The following is a 21,582-nucleotide window of genomic DNA, read 5'->3' on the forward strand; positions in this document are numbered from 1 at the left end:
GGTTTTCCCCCAAGTGCTATAAATTAGCAGTTACAGAGCCAGTCACCCTCTTCACCAGAGCAATTTGATGATCTATGTCAGTTAATCATCAGTTCCCAAATTAATTGACTAAATTCATTTAAGAATTTTGCTTCTGAGTTGTAACAGAGTACTTCTGAAATATTCTCTTCTTTCTGCTTAGTCAGTTTGTCCCCTTCAGTAATACGAAGCTGGCTCAAGGATGAACTTTAACTTTCATGTTTATAACTTTACTTGCAAAGTTTATAAAATCAGGTTTCTATCTTTAATGCCATGAAAAATGTTTATATTTATGTATTTTATATATGCAAACATATATGTATTTATATATAAAAATATAATATTTAATATAATATATAATATATATTTGTGTTCAGTTATCAGATAATCAGGATTCAGTTCCTGATTAAGACAGTATATTTAGGTCCATACATGTAGCTTCTTACCTCTGTGCTAAATATATAGCTGTGTACCACCCAAAATGGCCCAACAGGCTAACATCAGTGCCCTCTAAGAGTCTTGAGCGTATCCATGACATCCGCACAGGTCTGGTATTGTATTTACAGGAGACCCATGATGTCTCAACATTTCTCAAATGGTATGATCCAGCTAGGTGGGGGCAACTCAGTCAAGCCCCTAGAAAACACAGTCGGGGAAGCGTAGAGAGGTTTCGGCTACCATAAGCAACAAATGTTTGTTTAAATTGCCTGAAGACAGGTGCCCAGTGCCATCTGAGATGCTCTAAGCTGTCTTTTCCTCAGAATTTCTTTGGACATATGTGTTCTTAACTGTAGAGTAATGAAAACTGTGAAGACACTCTTAATCATCTAGCCAGAAAGGGGAGAGATTCTTCTTTTTCTGCTGTTTTTCCTCCATTTAAAAGCATTTCAAGCACTTTTGAAACAGAAAGAACACTAGTTTTTTCTTAGTTTAAATTTGTATTGGTATAAATTTATATATAAATATTTTTATGGAGCCATTGTAACATTTTCTATGCAATTATCAACTCCTTGAATGAATGGCTCTTAGTAACATACATGAATAATATTCTGCCCTTTGAACTCAAGGTGGTGTTTCCACTGCTGTGATCAGCACATTTTCCTAGTACCCAAAAAACCCCCAGGTTTTCAGTGGAATAAAACTGTGCATCTTCACTGTGGATTTTTTGCTTAATTGATGTATACTTGTAAAAGTTATTTATATACTTGCATTTTTTCAAATAAAAGTTCACAAGTAATGTAGCAGAGTCTTAGAAGCAGCAGTGCAAGATTAATTTCTAATTTCAGCTTCCTGGAGAAGTTACTTTTTTAGATAATGAAAACTGTCCTTTCCTATTATATGTCAATAGGATTTTTTTTTTTCATATTATAATTTTGGCATTTCAAATTTAGAATTTTCTTCATATCTCCATGTATGCATTTTAATTGGATGAGACTACCCAGCAGATTAGCACAAAAATGTGAACTTGCACTTATAACCTTATTATTTAAAAATTCTGAGGAATCGTATAACTTTGGCATTACTGTGGTGCTGTTGTTTCCCTACATAACCAAGACAGATAGAGTGCATTTATGGCTATTTGGAATGTTTGACAAATACTAAAGGAAAATTGCTATATAAGCAATGTATAAATACAGTCAAGCAATTTATTTCTCACTTTCTAAGAAGCAATTTGATAAGAAAATGTTTGCAGAATTAAGTGAATGGCTGCATTATACATGTTAGTAAACAGATCGAATTATTTCCTTCTTTATCCTTGTGATAAGCAACTTTGCACTTCCCTAGGTGCGACTTTATTGGTGTATGAATAATTCAGCTTTTTGAACTAACTTATCTCAAGAAAGAGTGCTAACCAACAATTTTTCTTTCCCTTTCCTGCTATGCCCTTTGTCATTTCCTCCTTATGAAGTAAATTGTTGAAATATAGACAAAAGGGAGATAAAGATTCCTCAAGGCACAGTGAGTGAAACAAAGGAATATTCATTTTGCAGAAGTTATTCTTGATTTATTTTTGACAGGTGTAATTGAATTAAATTTCTAAGGGAAATAACAAATGATGATTAGGGATGACAAGCACCTTTTGACAGCTTTCTGTAGCTTCAGCATACCATATGAGTAATTCAGTAATATATGAACGGACATAATATTACCAAATTCATTAGTTAGGGTCAACGTCCACACTTGCCAAATAGTCAAAATTCTGATTGAAGTTATAATAGTTAAAATAAGAAATGGTTGCATCACCATTCAGGAAAATTGAGTGATGGATTATTACAGAAAGAGCTGGAATCCAGTACACCTTCACAAATATTTTGAATAGCTGTACTTAGTTGCTGTGAAATAAAAATTCAGGTCAACATGGGTGTATGCCAAATAAACCCCATGGGTATCATTCATTTCTACCTAAAAGATAATGCTAAGATTTTCACATAATTTATTTTTATTTGGATGAGAAAAAACAAGAGGCTTTTTTCAACATCTTAATAATATGCACAACAAATAAAAATATCAGTAAGTCTCACAGAGCTATTATACGTAGTGAGGCCATTATATCATAATATTAATAATTCAAGTGGAAATTAGAATTCCACTGGTCATTTGCCTAAGCTTGTGACTTTAACAATATGTGCTTCAAGACATCTAAAATGCATTTGGATACTAAAGAAGTAGACTCATATTCAGACATGCTTTAGATATTAGCTGTGTGAAGTAGTCTTCATTTCAGCATTAGTTTAACAATTTTATTTGCATTGAAGTCAACATGCTAGTTCATTCACTGACCTGTTGGCTGTGCTTTGAGCAGTAAGTTACCTTTTTCCTGAGGCCCATAATAAAATAGTGTCCTGTTTGTTTGTAAAGTTCATTTGAAAGATCTTTTTCTTAGTCTTGTCTGTCCTTTTGTGGTATTCTGAAACTAAAATGACTTTATATAAAAAAATGTTCAGGATTCCTTATAATCCAGAAATCCCAGGGCTTATTTTATACACACATACACTCACACATCTCTGATGGTGACTAATTGCACACACTAATTTGGTATATATTACTATAGCATATTAAAAGTCAAAAATACTCTGCAACACAGACTCTCTAAAGTCTTTGAACATGTTCACACATATATTTTACAATTCTTTCTGCATACTTCAACTGTTTAAAAGTTGACCTTACAGAAAGCCTTCAGGGTAAAATAAGTGAATGTTGATAATCCCTTAAATACTTATTTACATTATAAACTCTTAAAGCTTCAAAGGAACTGTCACAGGCTCCTCTCCCAAACATTTCAGTCCCATGTCCATTCATCATTTGCTTTTATCATGCAAATTCTCCGGCAGAGAGAAAATTCCAGGGTTGAATGAGAGACACTGGCACTTGGAACAAGTCGGCTTTTTCTAGTGAGTAGTGTTCTTTAATTTCAGCCTTTGTTAAAATAATAGTAGCATTTCAATCATAATCTTACAGACTGTAGGTATAAAACCCTATGAACTACATGTGAGTTGTGTAAAGTTAATATTATCAATATCAGTAGGACACAGCCTTGCCATGGATTCCAGTTAGAAAGGAACCTCAGCACTGCTTTGTACAGATTGGTAGACAGGTTTCTACAATGAAAATATGGTCCAATTTAAATACAAAACTACAAGTGAGTATAACAGATTGTAGGAGAAAAATGGTGACAAAAATCATTAGAGTTGCTGAAAACTATTTGTCAGAATGCTTTTCATTGGAAAGGGTTGTTTCAGTCACACAGTTAGTGTATGTGAGATTACACCAACTGAGATGAAATTTGAGATGCCAGCATGGACAAAATTAAACTTTTCAATAAAAGTTCAAGTAGTTGTTTGTTCTGGACAGTACTTTATTTTGGAATTTCTTTTATATTTTCACATTCTTTATAATATTTGTTTTATTAGTTCTACATTTTATAATTTTAAAGCAATAGACAGTACTTGCTACTCCTGCTAAATAACATAATGTATAGATAAAGTGTGTTACTTTTATGTTACCTTTTACATCTTCAACTCTTAATTGAAATACCGACTTTTCTAGATTAAGATATCTGCTGTTTACAGAAAGTCAGTTCACTTTGTTAGAACACAGAGTTCTACTCTAGAAAATAAGATAAGCTTTCCAGGTACAGACTGGAGGCATAGCTGTTTGGAAGACCTTATATATCAGTCTAGAATAATCTTCCAGATTATTAACAATGATGCCAGGTTCACAGTGGCTTTGCTGAACCTACATTGTTAAGAACTTGAACCCAAACATAAAAAGGCCAAAGCTGTGTCAAAATCACACACAAATTCTGCATATATTCCTTTACCTGTGTAAAGATCCTAGAAAATCCTTGTGGTTCAGGTATCAGTTTTCTTTCAGAAATCTTTCAATAGACAATAAATAAGAGAAAAAGATTTCTAAAGAAAGAACCTTGCCATATGTTCGCTTCTCATTGTCACATTTTCTCTATATTGTCACACAGGAGAACTGTACTAGGGTCATATTTTGCTTTTCTACTCCGGTATCTTCAAAGGGAAGAATACACTTAAAATCTGTTACAGATTTATAAGACAGGTAAAAAATAAGCAAAATTAAAAAAAAAAAAAAAAGACAACTGCATTATCCTAACTGTATCATGCACTGCATAAGAACTTGCAATATTCCCTAGAATTCTAACAGAAATAGACAACAGTCATATTATGAAAAAAATAAATAAAAAGGAATACATTTGGGTTTACATTCTTCTAATTCACAAAAGATTTCCAAATTAAGACATAAATCATGCAGCACATCTACTGAAAAAAAACCCCACTCACTTTTAAAGGAAATGTTCAGTGGTTTATAGTGAAACAAACTCATCATAGAAAGATCGCTGTGATTTCAGCCTAAGTAAATTTAGTATGATGGGTTAAAAATAGAGATTTAAAAAATCAACTTACTCTGACTGCTTTTGATTTGCAGGTTCCTTGTGAACACCTACTCACAAAACTCACGGTATTTGGAGCATTCTTTAGAGTCTAGGTGTGCGTGCTGGTTTGGGCTGGGATAGTTAATTTTCTTCACAGTAACTAGTATGGGGTTGTGTTTTAGATTTGTACCGGAAACTGTCAGTAATACAGAGATGGTTTTGTTACAGCTGAGCAGCACTTAAACAGGGTCAAAGCCTTTTCTGCCTCTTACCCACCCCACCAGCAAGGGGGCTGGGGGGGCACAAGGAGCTGGGAGGGGGGCACAGCCAGGACAGATGGCCGCAGCTGACCCAAGGGATAACCCACACCGTATGGCCTCGTGCTCAGCAGATAAACCCGGGGGAAGGAGAAGGAAGGGGGGGGGACATTCAGCATTATGGTGTTTGTCTTCACAAGTCACCATTACAAGGAGCCTGGCTTTCCTGGGGATGGCTGAACACCTGCCTGCCCATGGGACGTGGTGAATGAATTCCTTGTTTTGCTTTCATTGTGTGTGCAGATTTTGCTTTGCCTATTCAACTGTCTTTAACTTAACCCATGAATTTTCTCACTTTTACCCTTCCAATTCTTTCCCCTGTCCTGCTGGGGGCAGGGGGTGTGAGTGAGTGATTATGTGGCGCTTTAGTTGCTGGCGGGGGTTAAACTGCAACAGTTTTTTGGTGCCCAATGTAGGGTTCAAAGGGTTCTAGGTAACAACAGGCTTGACTGGAATGTGTTAGATTAAAATTATAGCTGTTAATTGCTGTTAAGCTATTAATTGGCAGGCTCCTGTATCTGCCGCGGGGCTTGCTTGCCATACTGTGTATTAGAGTCTAGTGCTCGTTAGTGGCTGCTTTCTCCTTACCCTGCTTGCTGTACTGTTTACCATCTTTACTCTGCTGTGCCATGGAACATTTTGATAACAACAATGACGATGCACCAGGGCTGGCAGAAAACTGCTGTTTCCATGCTGCTGTACTGCACAGGCTGGAATTCCAGTGTGAGCTCAGGTCCAAGGGACTGTGACCTGTGCATGTGGGAGCAGGACACCCCTAAGGGTCTGTGTCTGTGAATAAACCCACACCAGAGTAGATATATCTCAAAGCATCTGTGTGCATAATTATATCTGTGCAGCAGCAGGTGTACCTCTGAAGGAACTGTGGTCCACAGATAAGTCCACTCTGGAGAAGGTGCACCTCGAAGTTCCTGTGGCTGAAGGTAAGTCCATGCTGTAGCAGGTACACCTTGAAGGATCAGTGGCTGTGCATGAAGTCATGCTGGAGGACCTCAAAGGATGTGACCATGGATAAGCCCATGACAGAGCAGGTACACCCCTGGAGGGACTGCAGCCATGGGTAAAGGCCATGCTGGAGCACGTTTGCTTCTGAAGAAGCTGTGCTTGTGGGCAAGGCTATGCTGGATCAAGTATTTCTCTGAAGGCACTGGCCTCTGGATAAGGCCACTCTCGAACAGGTGTACCTCAAAGCGACTATGGCTGTGGGAAAGTCTATGCTGCAGGAGGTATGCCCCTGAAGAGCCTGTGGCTCGTCGATAAGGCTCCAGTTGGAGCAGGCACAACCCCGGGGGACTGCAGTCTGTGGATGAGCCCAAGCTGGAGCAGGGGGAAGGGGAGGAGTTCATTGCAATGTTAAACCCTATCGTCTGGCCCAAAGGTCCCAGGGGTGGAGATTGTGATGGATACACTTTTAAATTGTTGTAACCTATGGTTTGAGTTGCATGTTGTGGGAATTCCTATCCCAGGAACCACCTGACCCAATGCAGGAGAAGACTTACAAGAAGCAGTGCAAGCGCAGCAGTGACCTGACCTGAGATGGCTTCGGTGCCAGTAACTCTATAGAACACACCACCTGTCCTGTCCTGAGTGACCACCGTAACAGATGGACCCCAAAGTCATGGACCAAATGAACTCAGTGGACATTTTGTGGAGATTTGTGGGCATTTTACAGACATTTTACAAGGCCAGTCTGTAGACTAAGGGATTGATATCTGTGTATCATGTTAAATAATGGGAAGAGGGGGATGGTTAATCAGGTTGTATTGGATAGCGTGGTACCTGAGCATGACGTAAATGGTATGGAAAAAGGGGGGGACAATGTGCTGGGTTTGGCTGGGATAGAGCTAACTTTCTTCATAGTAGCTTGTATGGGGCTATGTTTTGGATTTATGCTGGAAACAGTGTTGGTAATAAAAAGATGGTTTTGTTATTTCTAAGCAATGCTTACACTGAGTTCTGCGTGAGCACATAGGTATGAATTGTATTTGTTACAGGCAACTCTCATAGCAGTGGATTAGCATAACTTTGCTAAAATTCCAGATGGTGAGAAAATAGTATGGCAACTATTTTATATGGCATTTTCTTTATAGGAAAAAAAAAAAAAAAGAAAAAGAAAAAAGTCTATTTAATGGAATACTATAATTTAGAACATGTTTGTTAGGGATATAAGGTTGATCCCCTTTCAGCTAATCTGAGAAAAAACACCTATAGCTTGTGACACCAGTGTCATTGAAGTGTGACCACTCTATGATTTCTAAACTCTGTACTGCAGAACAACATTTACTGTACTTTAGAATTTGTTTTGACATCTTGTAGTCGGTGATTGCTGAGACAAAATATTTTTTTTTTTTAACTTCTTTTTTCAGGTCTAAACTTGTATTACTTTTAGCTGGGCTAGAATACTTCATTGAAAATGAGTGATGGATAAGCTGAAATATCATTCAGGAAATGAAAACTGCAAAGAAAAGTTCAAAGCAATGAAGAGGTCTAAAAGGGAGAGGCAGTATTATAAAAGCAAACAACACAGAACTACAAACAGTTTTGAATACAGAAATCTGCAGAGCAGCAGCATTCATGCTGAAGCCCAATATCAAAGAAAAATGTTGTGCTTCTGAGCACATCTAGTGTTTGACTCTGCTTGACTACTGAATGAAAAGTGGGCAGGTTTGCAATGTGCAAAGGTAACTACACTGCAACATTTGAACATATTGACCATTCTTTTTGTGGGACACTACGTTAACATTGATTAATGAGGCTTGTTGGTAAGTATTCTGTTATTAAAAAATATTTAGTGAAATTTTCCAGTTCTTCTGTACATCTACATTCTCCATTTTGTCAAATTTGAATGCCTCTTAAAGTAGCCCTGGTCTCAAAACAGCTGCCGCAATCATTCTAAGTTTACTTTTCTGGTAGTACATGTGCATTCATCAGATTTTAGATGTGGTGTATCCTACTGCCGATTGTTCTTAGTTTTCAAAAGTATTTTGAGGTCAATCAGCCATATTCTATGTTGTTGAGGCGTGTTTAATCTACCCATATTTGATGGGTAGATTAAATATTTTTGTCATTTTATATCGTAATGTGAAATACTAGCTCTGAATATTTTAATTTCCTTGTCTCTCCTGCAGTATGACCCAGTAAATCAAGCTGTAATGTTTGCTTTTATTTTAAGTGTTAAAGCTAAAAATGTGAAAACATATCTCATGCAAAGGCTTTGAACAAAATTCTCCATTCTAATCAGAGCTCCAGCTGTGCAGTTAGTAGGGCAGCAGACAGAACAGTGACAGTGATGGAAGACACTACAATGAGAGGAACTGAAAAAAAATCCAAAATAATGAGAAGCCTTGCTCCAGTACCAGGAGTACAAGCTAGAGCAAAGGGACTACTACACTAGTTCTAAACTTCAGAAAATGATGCTGGACTTGTAAGGTAGATCCCTTCCCAACTGCTTTGTTGCTGTATCACCTTTTTGCTAATGAAACCCAAAGAATGCTTGTTTAAGGTCCAGGGAGACCTGGAATGCCACATCAAGATGACTTTTCACATAACTGCTTGCTGTACTATCATTTAAGGCAGTAAACATTTTTTCAGCAAGACTTCTCAGTGTGAGCAACTGATTCAGCCATCACACTCAAGTAATGGAGTCATGAAGAGAAAACAACTTGAAAGATCCTAAAAAACAAAAACAAACAAAAAAAAACAAACAAAAAAACCCTCATATGCTTTAGCCTGAAAAACACTGAGAATTCTTGATAAAACATTTTTTTATGCTGCAGTTGGTGACAAAATGTCAGGATACATCCTGAGAAAGTTAGCACATGCAAGAAGTCTCTGCCTTCATATCCCGTAATTTAAAAATTCTTTCCACAGGACTTGGACTTGAAGCAATAATGCTTGAATTGAGTGTGGGCAAGCTGACTGGAAAAAATATTAACTGATAGAGAAAACCTGTATACACCCTTGTCAGCAGCGTAGCATGTCTGATTTGTACTCTTAAAGATTTAGTATATGCAATAGTAATTGTTAAGTAGCTCCACAACGTATTGATAACTTTGCCTCCTCTGTTTCACCAATTTTTAATCAATGTAACTATATAGCAACTATCAAATAGAGAATTTGGCTCAGTTTTTATAATTTCTTCTTCCTCCAAGTAATTTTTTGGCTGAACCAATAATAAAAAAGTAAATACAATTTTCAAGTGGAAGTTATTATACAAGAATAATTCATAACTGACAAATATTTCTACCCATGTTTTCAGACTTGCAACATCTAGAGCAAACAGAGTATCTGAGGCTCTGGTGTGCAAAGGTTTTAGCTAACCGACTTTCAGAATTAATTGGCGTGTTTTTTAAGGTAAACTCTTAAATGAGTATTAAAGCTTCCCAGTAAAACATATTCAACTTTCAATATCCCTAAGTTCAGACAATTTCTATCAATGTGATAGTATCGACGAGTCCCAAAAGTTCAGCAGTTCTGTTTCTTCGTTTGTCTCTTAGTTATGTCTTTACTGCCTTTAGGAATTGTCCTGGTTTCAGCTGGGACAGAGTTAATCTTGTTAGTGGCTGGTACAGTGCTGAGTTTTTGATTTGGTGTGAGATCAATGTTGATTGCACACTGATGGTTTTGGTTATTGCTAAGTGATGTTTATATTAAATCAAGCACATTTCAGCTTCTCAAGCCCTGCAAGCGAGAGGGTTAGGGGGGTACAGGAAACTGGGAGGAGACACAGCCAGCACAGCTGACCCAAACTAGCCAAAGGGGTGTTCCATACCATATGGCATCATGCTGAGTATATAAAGTGGGGGAAATAGAAGGAGGGGGGACATTCAACATTATGGTGTTTGTCTTCCCAAGTAACTGTTGCACGTGACGGAGCCCGGCTTTCCTGGGGATGGCTGAGCACCTGCCTGCCCATGGGACATGGCGAATGAATTCCTTGTTTTGCTTTGCTTGTGTGCACGGCTTTTGCTTTACCTATTAAACTGTCTTTATCTCAACCCACAAATTTTCTCACTTTTACTCTTCTGATCCCTCCTCCATCTCACTGTGGAGGGAGTGAGAGAGCGGCTGTGGGGCTGAGTAACAAGCCGGGGTTAAACCACAACAGGAATACAGATGCTTGAGTTCAGCCTCAAGTTGTCCAAGCTGGGAAGCTTAGTTTAGCCAAACTACCTGTAGCTGCTGAGTGTGAACATGAATTTTCCTGTGAATACAACTAGCTGTCTTTCTCTAGCACAGAGAATACTTTGGCTGAGAAGCCAAATTGGAAGACAACAAGCAAAGGGTATGGACCTCAGGTCTGACCCCTCAGGTGGGCCTGAAGTCCCATTATGGGCCTGAACTCATATGGCAATACAGATGAACTTATAACTACATAGAAAAATATCAGGCAAGTAACATCTTATACTGCAAAATTATTTTTTTTCTTTTTCTTCCTATGGAAGAAGAGTCTTGCAAGTCTCTTACAAGTGTTACGTGCTTATTTTGATTCTTCAACTTCTGATCCTTACAGATAAAAAAAATGAAAATCACATAAAATGGAACATACTGAGTAAAATGGTAACAAATGTTGTACATGAATAGTGGTTGACGGCTAGGGATAACTTTTTTGTTCCAGATCAGTGTATCTGTCCTCTACAGTATTGTGAAGAAGTTATGTTGAGAAACTTCGTTTCCTACCTCTAATCAATATAATCAGATTTTCAGGTAAAAATCTTCAACAGTTTATTCCTATGTAAGTACCTGCTGAATGACCTTGTACATTCCTTCTCTGATTCATCATTTATATTGGTATGTCAAGGCACTAACATTACTGGCTCAAGAGGCCTTAATAATACACCATATTCAATTTCAAAATGAAGTTATGTTCTTACCAAGAAATCATTCTGCTGCTCTCTTCATAAAGGAAATTTATAGAAATCTGTAAGAACAGCTCAAAACATCACACTGGGATGTCAGAATGAGGAGTTAACATATCAAACTGTTGGGGAAAAAAGAGACTGGAGTATGTCTTTCTCATCATGGTTCTATTAAAAGCTAACATACAACTTAAAAGGTGCAAAATATAGTTACAGGCATTTTGAAAATCCACTGCAAACCAAATCTCTACTGAAAAAAAAAAAAAGAAATGCAGTTTTGTACATTATTTTGATCTAATTTTGGCAGCTATGCATTCAGCATGATTGCACAGTGAAGACACAGAATGGCTAAAGAAAATAAGTGATTTCCTGATTTTCACGGGGAAGAATATAGGTATTATACGGCTCTTTAGAACAGAAAGGCATAACAAGAATTAATGCCTAGATGCTGAAGTCAGAAAAATTCAAATTAGAAGTAAAGCACAATTTACTTTAATAGTGAGATTATTAACTTTGGTAGCAAGCAACAAAGAAAGTGATAGATTCTCTGTCTTCTATTGTCTTTTAGTGAAGATTTTATTTCCTGGAAGACAAATATTAACCAATGATCCTTATTCAAATGCAGATTATCAGCCTCACTGGAGGTTATCTGAAATGTAATGGTCTGTGATATACAATACAACAGACCAGATGATGTAATGATGCAGCCTGGCCTGGTGTACTTCAAATTAGTAAACTTAAAACTGAAAAAAGTGGAGATCCACGATGATGCTAATACCTTATATCCTATCTGTCCTTCATGAGCTTCCTAGCATATGGTATTTAAAATAACTGAGCTCCTTGTTCTAAATATAATATGAAAAAATCAGTTTTCATCAGAAATAAGCTAAGAATAAGGGTAAAAATCTGCTCCTACTGACTTTACTGGAAATGCTTATATTAATTACAATAAAGTTAAACCTTCACCCCAGATCTCTAGCTCCCATGACTGAAAATAATATAAACCCTGAGGTTCTAACATTAGGGAAAGTGTTGTCTGAAAGATGTGCTTCATCTAAATACAGATTTAAAAAAAAAAAAAAAAAGAGATTAGATTATATTTTTTAAATGAATTGTTGTTTAGTAAATTTTAGACTGAAATGGGTTGACTGAAATCCTTTGGCTACCCAGACTTTACATACGTATGTATACCGTATACATGATCCCATTACAATCCGAGAAGATAATGATTAACAAAGGAATTCAACATGATGAGTAACATCTCCAGGAAGAAGAAACTGGTAACACTTATTGATGTTAGGAAGAGTGTAAAGCTAGAGAAAAATTAATAGCAGATTTTTTGAATGATCAGCTGGGGTGTTGTTGTTTATTTCCATTGAAGATGTTGACACAGAAAATAGAGGAACTCTGATGACTAAGTTTAGATATAGAAAACAATGCAGAAAAAATGGATGATACATAGGACTGGAGAATGAAGAACAGGATAATTAACATATTAAAAAGGAATAAGAGAGAAAAAATAACTAAAGATAATGGCTGAAACTGGCAAGAGTAGAGCTACTAGAACCACAATAAAAGAGATCCAATATTATGTGAGTAAAATAGATGAAAAACTTGTAAACCTATCACAGAGAAGTCAAGATGAAGACAGAAGGAAATGCAGGGTGATGAAGAGACTAGAAATATATCAGAGAGAAGAAACCCAATTATTTAAATGAAGTGCTGTGTCAGCAAGTGACTAAGAACAGATTCTGAATACATTTTCACAGTGGATTAGGAAGAGTTTGCTAAACATCACAAGAGGTAAATTCTGAAGCAGCACACAAACTGGATAAGTTGGCTATAAATTGCAACTGATGGAATTTTTCTGGTTATTAATTGGAATAGAAGACATAGTTTCTGTGAGTGAGAAGGACTATTGGCCAAAATTATACTTTCCAGTTCTGTGTTCCTCTGCTATTGGCATTACACCTATCTATAAGGAAAAGCTTTTGCTAGGCTGCAAAAAGATATGCATATTTTGAACAGTTCATCTTCTTGGGAAGGCAAGAGGAGAACCTGGTAGGGTACAGCTGCAGTCACTAATAAAGACGACGCTGCTTCAGAACTGCCATCTTTCATGAGTGAGCACCATTTTGCTATGTTCAACTTGCAAAATTTCTAATTCTTTTAAAAAAAAAAAGAAAAAAAAAAAGAAGCAACTTCATATGTTCTTAATAAGAGATGATTCTTTGGAATGCATTCATGATGTGGTTTGGATTCTGCAGTGTAAAAAATGCATGAATCATTGAGAAAGCTCTGCCCACAATCCTTTTCATTTGACAGTTAACCTCACCCAACATTGTTTGAAGATGAAGTCAGGCAAGGTGAAAATAAAACTTACCTTCACCTGCCCTTGAATCCAGTTCATGTCATTAAATTGTAGCCTCCTGCATTCTGCTGAGTATCTGATATGCATGTCCTAAAGATTCTTCGTTGTATTACATTTAAATCACTATCTAAAGCAGACCTATTAACATTAAAATTTTATAGAAACATATATACTGGAGTTGTGAAGTTTTAAGAAAGCTGGCTTGTCAGTGTTTTGTAGATTCAGCTTTGCTGGCAACCTTGTTCTTCTCATTTTCACCAAAGGTAATTAACCTCTCTGTGTGGCGACAGTTTTGAAAAAGTTATTAATGACCATCATGATTCTATTAGATATGCAAAAGATCAAATTCAGTTAAGAAATTTCAATCAGAACAGAACAGGTAAGATGCTAAGCTTGACTTTGTTAGCATTTCCTAAAAATAGATACATAGAGAATTTGGAAGAACAATAGCATAACCTTCATCAAAATTCCATGAGAACATTACTACATTCCTAGGACATACTGCAATACAACACCTTTCAAATAAATACTTACAATCGGCTTAGGTATACAAGGACTATGTCTTGATTGCTGCCAGTTTCATGAAGATATCCCACAAGAACACAGAAGAATGTTATTTTATCACAATTCATATATACTTGTATTTTATTAGTAGAATTTTGATAGCAGTACTGTAATCATCTGTTTTACTTTGCTATGTTTGATATAGCAAAACAGACTGTTCTAGTCTGACGTTGCCTCAAGAACTATCCCGAGAAGTGATAATGTCTATTTGTCTTACCCATTTTAGTGAATTCCATACTCCTCTACATAAAGATCACATCACCCTGTTGAGCTCAGGAAACACACGTGAGGGCAAGATAGGGGAGCAACGTGCACACCAGCAACCCACAGATGGATTACAAGGTTTCACGTTTACCATACTTCATTTACTATTTTTAATTCTGCTATGGGATAGAAGTGACTTGCTAATCAAAAATTTGGTTGACTGTATAAGAGGAAAATATATATAATTATATAATGGAAAATTTGGATCACTACACCATGACTTCATGAGCCTGAAGGCTCCTTTATCACTGCTTGATAATGCGCGTCTCCTACCATGTTCAAAACTGATAGCTTCCTCCTCTGATTAGATAGCGTAGAGAGAGCCCCCTGTAGATCAAAACCTGTTGGAGTTCCTACTTAATGCCATTTGTCATATTACTACCCTCTAAATTAATTAATTCACTAACATCAGTTAGCGGTGCACTCAAAGCTTACAGCATGCTCAACTTATAAAGCCGTCCTGTTTTGTGTATTATGTAGTATAATCTAAGCACAAGAAAATTAAAAAGCATTAAAACTGTACATTCTTTAACTCCATACCCCCCAAAATGCAGCAATCAGTTTTTAATTTGCAAGTAACAAAATTAAAATCAGCAGAAATATGGATCAGAATAATTTTAAATATTGCTAATTGTATTACTTCTCAATGAAACCTTCAAGCTAATCAGGGGAAAAAGACAGGAGGACAAACAGAAAGTTTTAGTTTTACGATACTCTCCTTTGATAGGCAAACAGGTAAACAGACAAGTATAATTCAGGAGCTTCAAAAAGTAAGGGATTCTAGGAATCTCAGACTGTCTTCTATAAACAGTACTGCATTTGGTATAGCAAAACAGATTTATCATTAAATCTTTTTAACTTTATGGATCATTTGGTACTTATCAGCCTTCATCACAATATTTTATGACCAACAGTTTTGAATCTAACAGTTCTCTTAAAAACAGGCTTGATCTATCCAGAGAAGTGTGTCATTGAGAAGCAAATTAAGTGATATTTAAAAAGTAATGAGGAGCATAAAACCTTCTGTAATTTCTGCGTGAAAATTGTTAATTAGTACAATATTCAATGTTTGGAGGAAGCAGCTGAAAGGAAAAAAAATCGTGTAAGAAAATTCAAATAGTATGTAAAATGTCAAGAATTTCAAAGACAAGTTACCTTCTTAAAGTTGTTAGGATTGTGATTACTCCATTTTTCCTTTAAATCTATAAATAAAAGTCTCCAGTGAGCTATTTAGTTGTATTTCTAAAACTTTAACGTTCACACATACAACACGAAATGATTCTTGTAGCATTCCATTTTCTGTCATTATCTTATGCTGTACACAACGGTAAACAGCTGGTTACCTCAACACTGAGCAAAGGCACATGGGGACAAGAGATCCGAATTCTGAGCCCTCAAGGGTACTACAAGGAGACCATCTCAGGTCCTCCACACAGCTTCAATTGCTCTGCACAGTTCTGTCCTACTGCAGGGCTGGGCAGGCAGCAGGAAGGGGGGATCTCCAAGAGCTCTCAGCAATTTGACAGCGTAGATGACGCCCAAAGGTATTACTACCCTACATCAGCGCTTAATCTGTTCCATCAAGAAGCATAAATCTGAATGTTCGTTAAGCTGCAGCTTGACAAGAAACCAAAGTGTGTCCAACGGTTTGCTCATATATTCCAACCACACCTGATAAAATATAGTATTTAAAATTTGCTTTGCTTATACCCCTCAGGCTACTGCAGTTAGGGTATTACTACTGCTCTTAGAGTTGGCTGCCTAGTCTCCTCACCGAGGGACCTGGAGTACCTTGAGTCACGGAGCTTTGGCTGCTGTTCACCGCAGCAAATCGCCAGCATGGACCTTCAGCAGACTCGATACATGCAGAGGAGTTCAGGCTGCTTTGCATGAAACACGCTGGGATCTGGGTTCCTGAGCTGCCCCCAAAGATGGGCCTGCGGCACACGTTGGAGTTTGCTAAGGCCCAGGCCCGCGCCGGCGGCCTCTCCCTGCGTTCGCAAGAGCTCCTCAGGTTCTGGGTCCGACACAGTTATCGAAACGTGAGGTAAACAAGAACCTTCCGCCCACCCGGCCTTCTGCCGTCTCTTCCATGCCATACCTCTGACACTCACTCTGGGCACACTGCGCACTCACTCAGGCACACACTCTCTCAGGCACCCACTCACTACAGGCACACACTCAGGCAGACACACAGGCACACGCTCACTCAGGCACTCACTCACCACAGGCACACACTTACTCAGACACAAACTGACTCAGGCACACACTCACTCAGGCACACACTCACTTAGGCATTCACTCACTACAGGCACACGCTCAGGTGGGCACTCAGGCACACATTCACACAGGTACACTATCACGCACACACTCACTCAGGCACACACTCACTTAGGCACTCAGGCACACACTCAGGCACACACTCAGGCACACATTCACACAGGTACACTAGCATGCACACACTCACACAGGCACACACTTACTCAGGCATTCACACACTCAGGCCCACACACAGGCACACACTCACTCAGATACACACCCACTCCCACACAGGCACACACTCACTCAGGTACACACCCACTCAGGCACACACTCTGGCACACACTCATTGAGGCACACATTCACTCAGGCACTCACTCATGAATGCACTCACTCAGGCAAACTCAGGTACACTCTCAGGCACGTACTCAGGCATTCACTCACTAAGGCACACACTCAGGCACACACTCACTCAGGGACACACTCAAGCAAACACTCACTCAGGTACTCATTCACTCAGGCACTCACTAACTCAAACAGTCAGGCAAAGTCAGGCACTCACTTAGGCCCACACTCATTGGGGCAATCACTGAGGCACACACTCACTGAGGCACACACTCAGGTGCACTCAGGCACACATTCACTGAGGCACACACTCACTCAGGCACACGCTTTCTCAGGCACAAAGGTACACCTTCACTCAGGCACACACTCACTCAGGCAAACATTCACTCAGGCACACACTCAGGCACACATTCATTCAGGCACGCACTGAGAAACACACTGAGGAACAATCTCATTCAGTGTCACACTGAGGCAAACACTCACTCAGGCACACACTTACTCAGGCACACAGCCAATCAGACACACACTCAGGCACACACTCACTTAGGTGCATGCTCATGCACTCACTCACTAAGCACTTACTCAGGCAGACACTCAGGAACTCATTCACTGAGGCACACAATCAGGCACACACTTACAGACACACAATGAGATGCATATTCAGGCACACACTCACTGAGGTACACACTCAGGCAAGTACACACTCATTCAGGACTCCACTTACTCAGGCACATACTCACTCAGGCACATACTCATTCTGGAACACACTCAGGCAAACAGTCATTTAGGCACACCCTCACTCAGCCACACAATTACTCTGGCATTCAGTCACTCAGACACAAACTAACTCAAATACACACTCACTCAGGTTCATATTCACTGAGACACACACTCAGTCACACACGCAATCAGGCACACACTCACTCAGGTACACACTCAGGTGCACACTCACAAAATTATTCACTTAGGCACAAAATAATTCAGGCATACACTCAGGTTAACAATCAGGCACACACTCACTCAAGCACACACTTACTCAGGCACACACTAACACAGAGACACACTCACTCAAACACTCACTCACTCAGGCACACACTCAGGCAAACACTCATTCAGGCACATACTTATATACACACTCACTAAGCCACTCCCACACTCAGGCACAAATTCACTCTAAGCACACACTCACTCAGGCACACACTAACTCAGTGAAATACTCAAACACTCACTCAGACAAGCACTCAGGCACACACTCTATCAGAAACACACTCAGGCACACACTCACTCAGGCAAACACTCACTCAGGCACACACTCAGGCACATACACAATCAGGCACACACAAAGGCACTCACTCACTCAGGGACTCCCTCACTCAGGCACTCAGTAACTCACACAAGCAAACACTCACTCAGGAACACACTCACTCAGTTACTATTTCAGTAAAAAACTCATTAAGGCACACACTCAATCAGGCACACACACTCAGGCACACATTCAATCAGGCACACACTCACTCAGGCAAACACTCAATCAGGCACACACTCACTCATGTGCACACTCAGGTACACTCTCAGACATAGTCACTCAGGCACTAACTCAGGCAAGCACTCACTCGGGCACACCCACTTGGTCACACACTCACTCAGGGACACACTCACTTACGGACACACTCATTCAGGCAATCATTCACTCAGGTGCTCATTCACTCAGGCTCTCATTCAGGCAGTCACTCAGGCACACACTCACATCAGACACACACTCTGGCACAACCTTACTCAGGAACACACTCAGGAAAGCACTCACTCGGGCACACACTCATTCAGGCTTTCACTCATGCACACACTCACTGAGATACACTCTCAGGCACACACTCAGGCAATCACTCACTCAAGTACTCACTAACTCAGGCTCACACTCACTTAGGCACTCACTCATTCAGGCAAACATCCCTTAAGGCACTCACTCACTCAGGCACTTACTCAGGCAAACACTCACTAATGCACACACTCACTCAGGTACACTCTCAGGCACACACTCATTGAAGAATACTTTCATAGAGACACTTAGGCACACACTTATTCAGGCACTCAGGAACTCAGGCAAACACTCAGGCACACACTCACTCATGCACACACTCAGGCACACACTCACTCAGGCTCTAATTCACTAGGGACACACTCACTCAGGCAGACATTCTCTCAGGCACACACACACTGAGAAACACTTTCACTAAGGCACACATTCAGGCACACATTCAGGCACACACTCACTCAGGCACACACTCACTGAGCCACACACTCACTGAGGCACATATTTAGGCACTCACTCAGGCACACTGTCACTCAGGCACGCACTCACTTGGGCACATAGTCACTTGGGCATACACTCAGTCAGGCAGTCACTCAGATACACAGTCACACACTTCACTCAGGCACACACTCACTCTGGGACACACTCATTCAGTCACACACTCAGGCACTCACTCACTGAGGCACACACCCACTCAGGCACTCTCTTAGGCAAACACTCATGCACACACTCACTCAGGTACACTCTCAGGCACACACTCACTCTGGCACACACTCACTCGTGTGATGACCATTTCAACCTTCAGAGGTTTTGTCATGGCCCTATTTAAACTGGAACATATTTTCCAAGAAATAGTATATCTTACTACATTTATTATTACTATTCATTCTTATCATCATCATCAACACAGAGCAAACTATGTCATGCTGGACTCAGCAGCTGAAGGGAAGTGTGACTGCTGCAGCTTCATGGTCCCAGCTCCAAGTGGTAGCGAGTGCGTGTTCCCAGCAGGGATGTACGCGATGCACACACACAGCACCTACCTACAACACATATACACACCCCTGGCACACGGGTCACAGACAGACACACAGAGAATCCACATGAAACAAACAGCACCGACAGCCCTGGCTTGCTGAGGAGGACAGAGGTCCACTACTGACAGTAGACATATATCAACACACACGTATATATCTTTATATAATCGAAGGACCTTTTTTTTCATTCTCTCCTCCATCATAACAATCTGCTGTTTCATTTCTTCCTTCCTTTTTTTTGTGTTTCATTCCAGATTTAAAAATATTTAAATAAGCTGGCTGAGAAGACTTACATGCTAATCACAGTTTCGATCACTAATTACCTATCAAAAAGTTTAGTATAATGATCACCAGGATGTACAAAGGTTTTTATGGCCAGCAAGAGATACAGAAAGACACAATATGAGACTCTGCAGAGCAGCAAAAAAGATGAGAGTGTGACAGATTAAATATATAAATTAACTACTCTAAATAAAGGAGGCGATGTTGATGCAATAAAACTATCTTTTCAATATGCACTTGCATTTGATTAGGGACATCAATAAAAAGAAAATGTTGCAAAAGGCCAACAGATGCCTTGAGGCGAATAAAAATCCCAAATGTCATCTTCACAGATGAGACAACAGTTCCAATATTACACACTTTCTATGGACAGAGACAGCTCCTTGAAGTTGTGACCAACACGGTCCCTGTAAAGTCACGTGTCAGAGGATTTTGAAAAGAGGGAAAGGTTGTATTAATATCTTGGAATATGGCCTGGCTTGCTCTGTGGTTAGCATTATGCTTGTAACTTCTTGCAGCTCAACAAAGGTCGTTTGCGTATAGAAGACTTCTTATACATATTTCAGGCATGATGATATGGTAGTATAGGATATGTGGGCAAATACTGATTTACAATGGTTAAAATAGTAAGTTCTAATAAAGAAATCTTTCCTTGTAGCTTTGAAGTCAATGACCCAAAGTTTAGTGGGACTGTAATATGCAGCGAAGCTCAAAGAATTATACAGGAAATATAACTCATGAACAGGGAGCATTAGTGCAGAAAATCCTACTCTTTCGCCTAAAAATATGTAGTACCTTTAGCCCAAGGAAGCATCCATGTTATACTGTTTGACATTAAATTCTTGGACCAGATCCCTACCTGTAATCTAATAGAATTCCAGTTTATACTGAGGTAAGGCAGTTTGTTGTTCTGCTTTACAGGTCATTAGCAGTAAACATTATGTAAACGAAAAAGAATAGGAAATAGCATAAGCCACAGGCTCAAGTAAAGGCCTACAAAATCCTTGGAGTCTGTGTATAAATCTGAATAAATAAATGAGCAAATCATGAACTAAAATTGCTCACTTGCATTTCTAGAACAAAACACTTTCCCGGGTACAACTGAATGAATAATCAATAAACTTTAAAAAGGAGTGCCTATCATGGCTGGTCAAAAGGCTACGAACAGCACGTTGCCTGATAAACCACACATGGTTTTTGCATCCGTCCTCTTCTGACTATTTGAGTTTTTGCTGATTATCTTTGCTGAGTCAGGAAGGACTTAGACTGAATGTCCCCAGTTTGCAGATATATTTTCTTAGATTCAGGGTCTGCCTTCCGCTAAGATTTTTAGAATATTTTTTCCTCGTTTCTTTCACTGGTGAAAGAAAACATATATTATTAACATATTAAGAGAGTAAATGCATTAAAGGCACATCTTCAAATTTCACCTGTATTTCTTCTGTAAGCAAGGGCGTGCTGCAAGTGCTGCAAAGGTATTTGCCATCCATTGAAGCAGAAATTCTGGAGTCCCTTAAGCAGCCAGCAGGATGGTAG

This window comes from Falco rusticolus, chromosome 1 (genome assembly GCF_015220075.1).
Source record: "Falco rusticolus isolate bFalRus1 chromosome 1, bFalRus1.pri, whole genome shotgun sequence".
Lineage (NCBI taxonomy): Eukaryota > Metazoa > Chordata > Aves > Falconiformes > Falconidae > Falco > Falco rusticolus.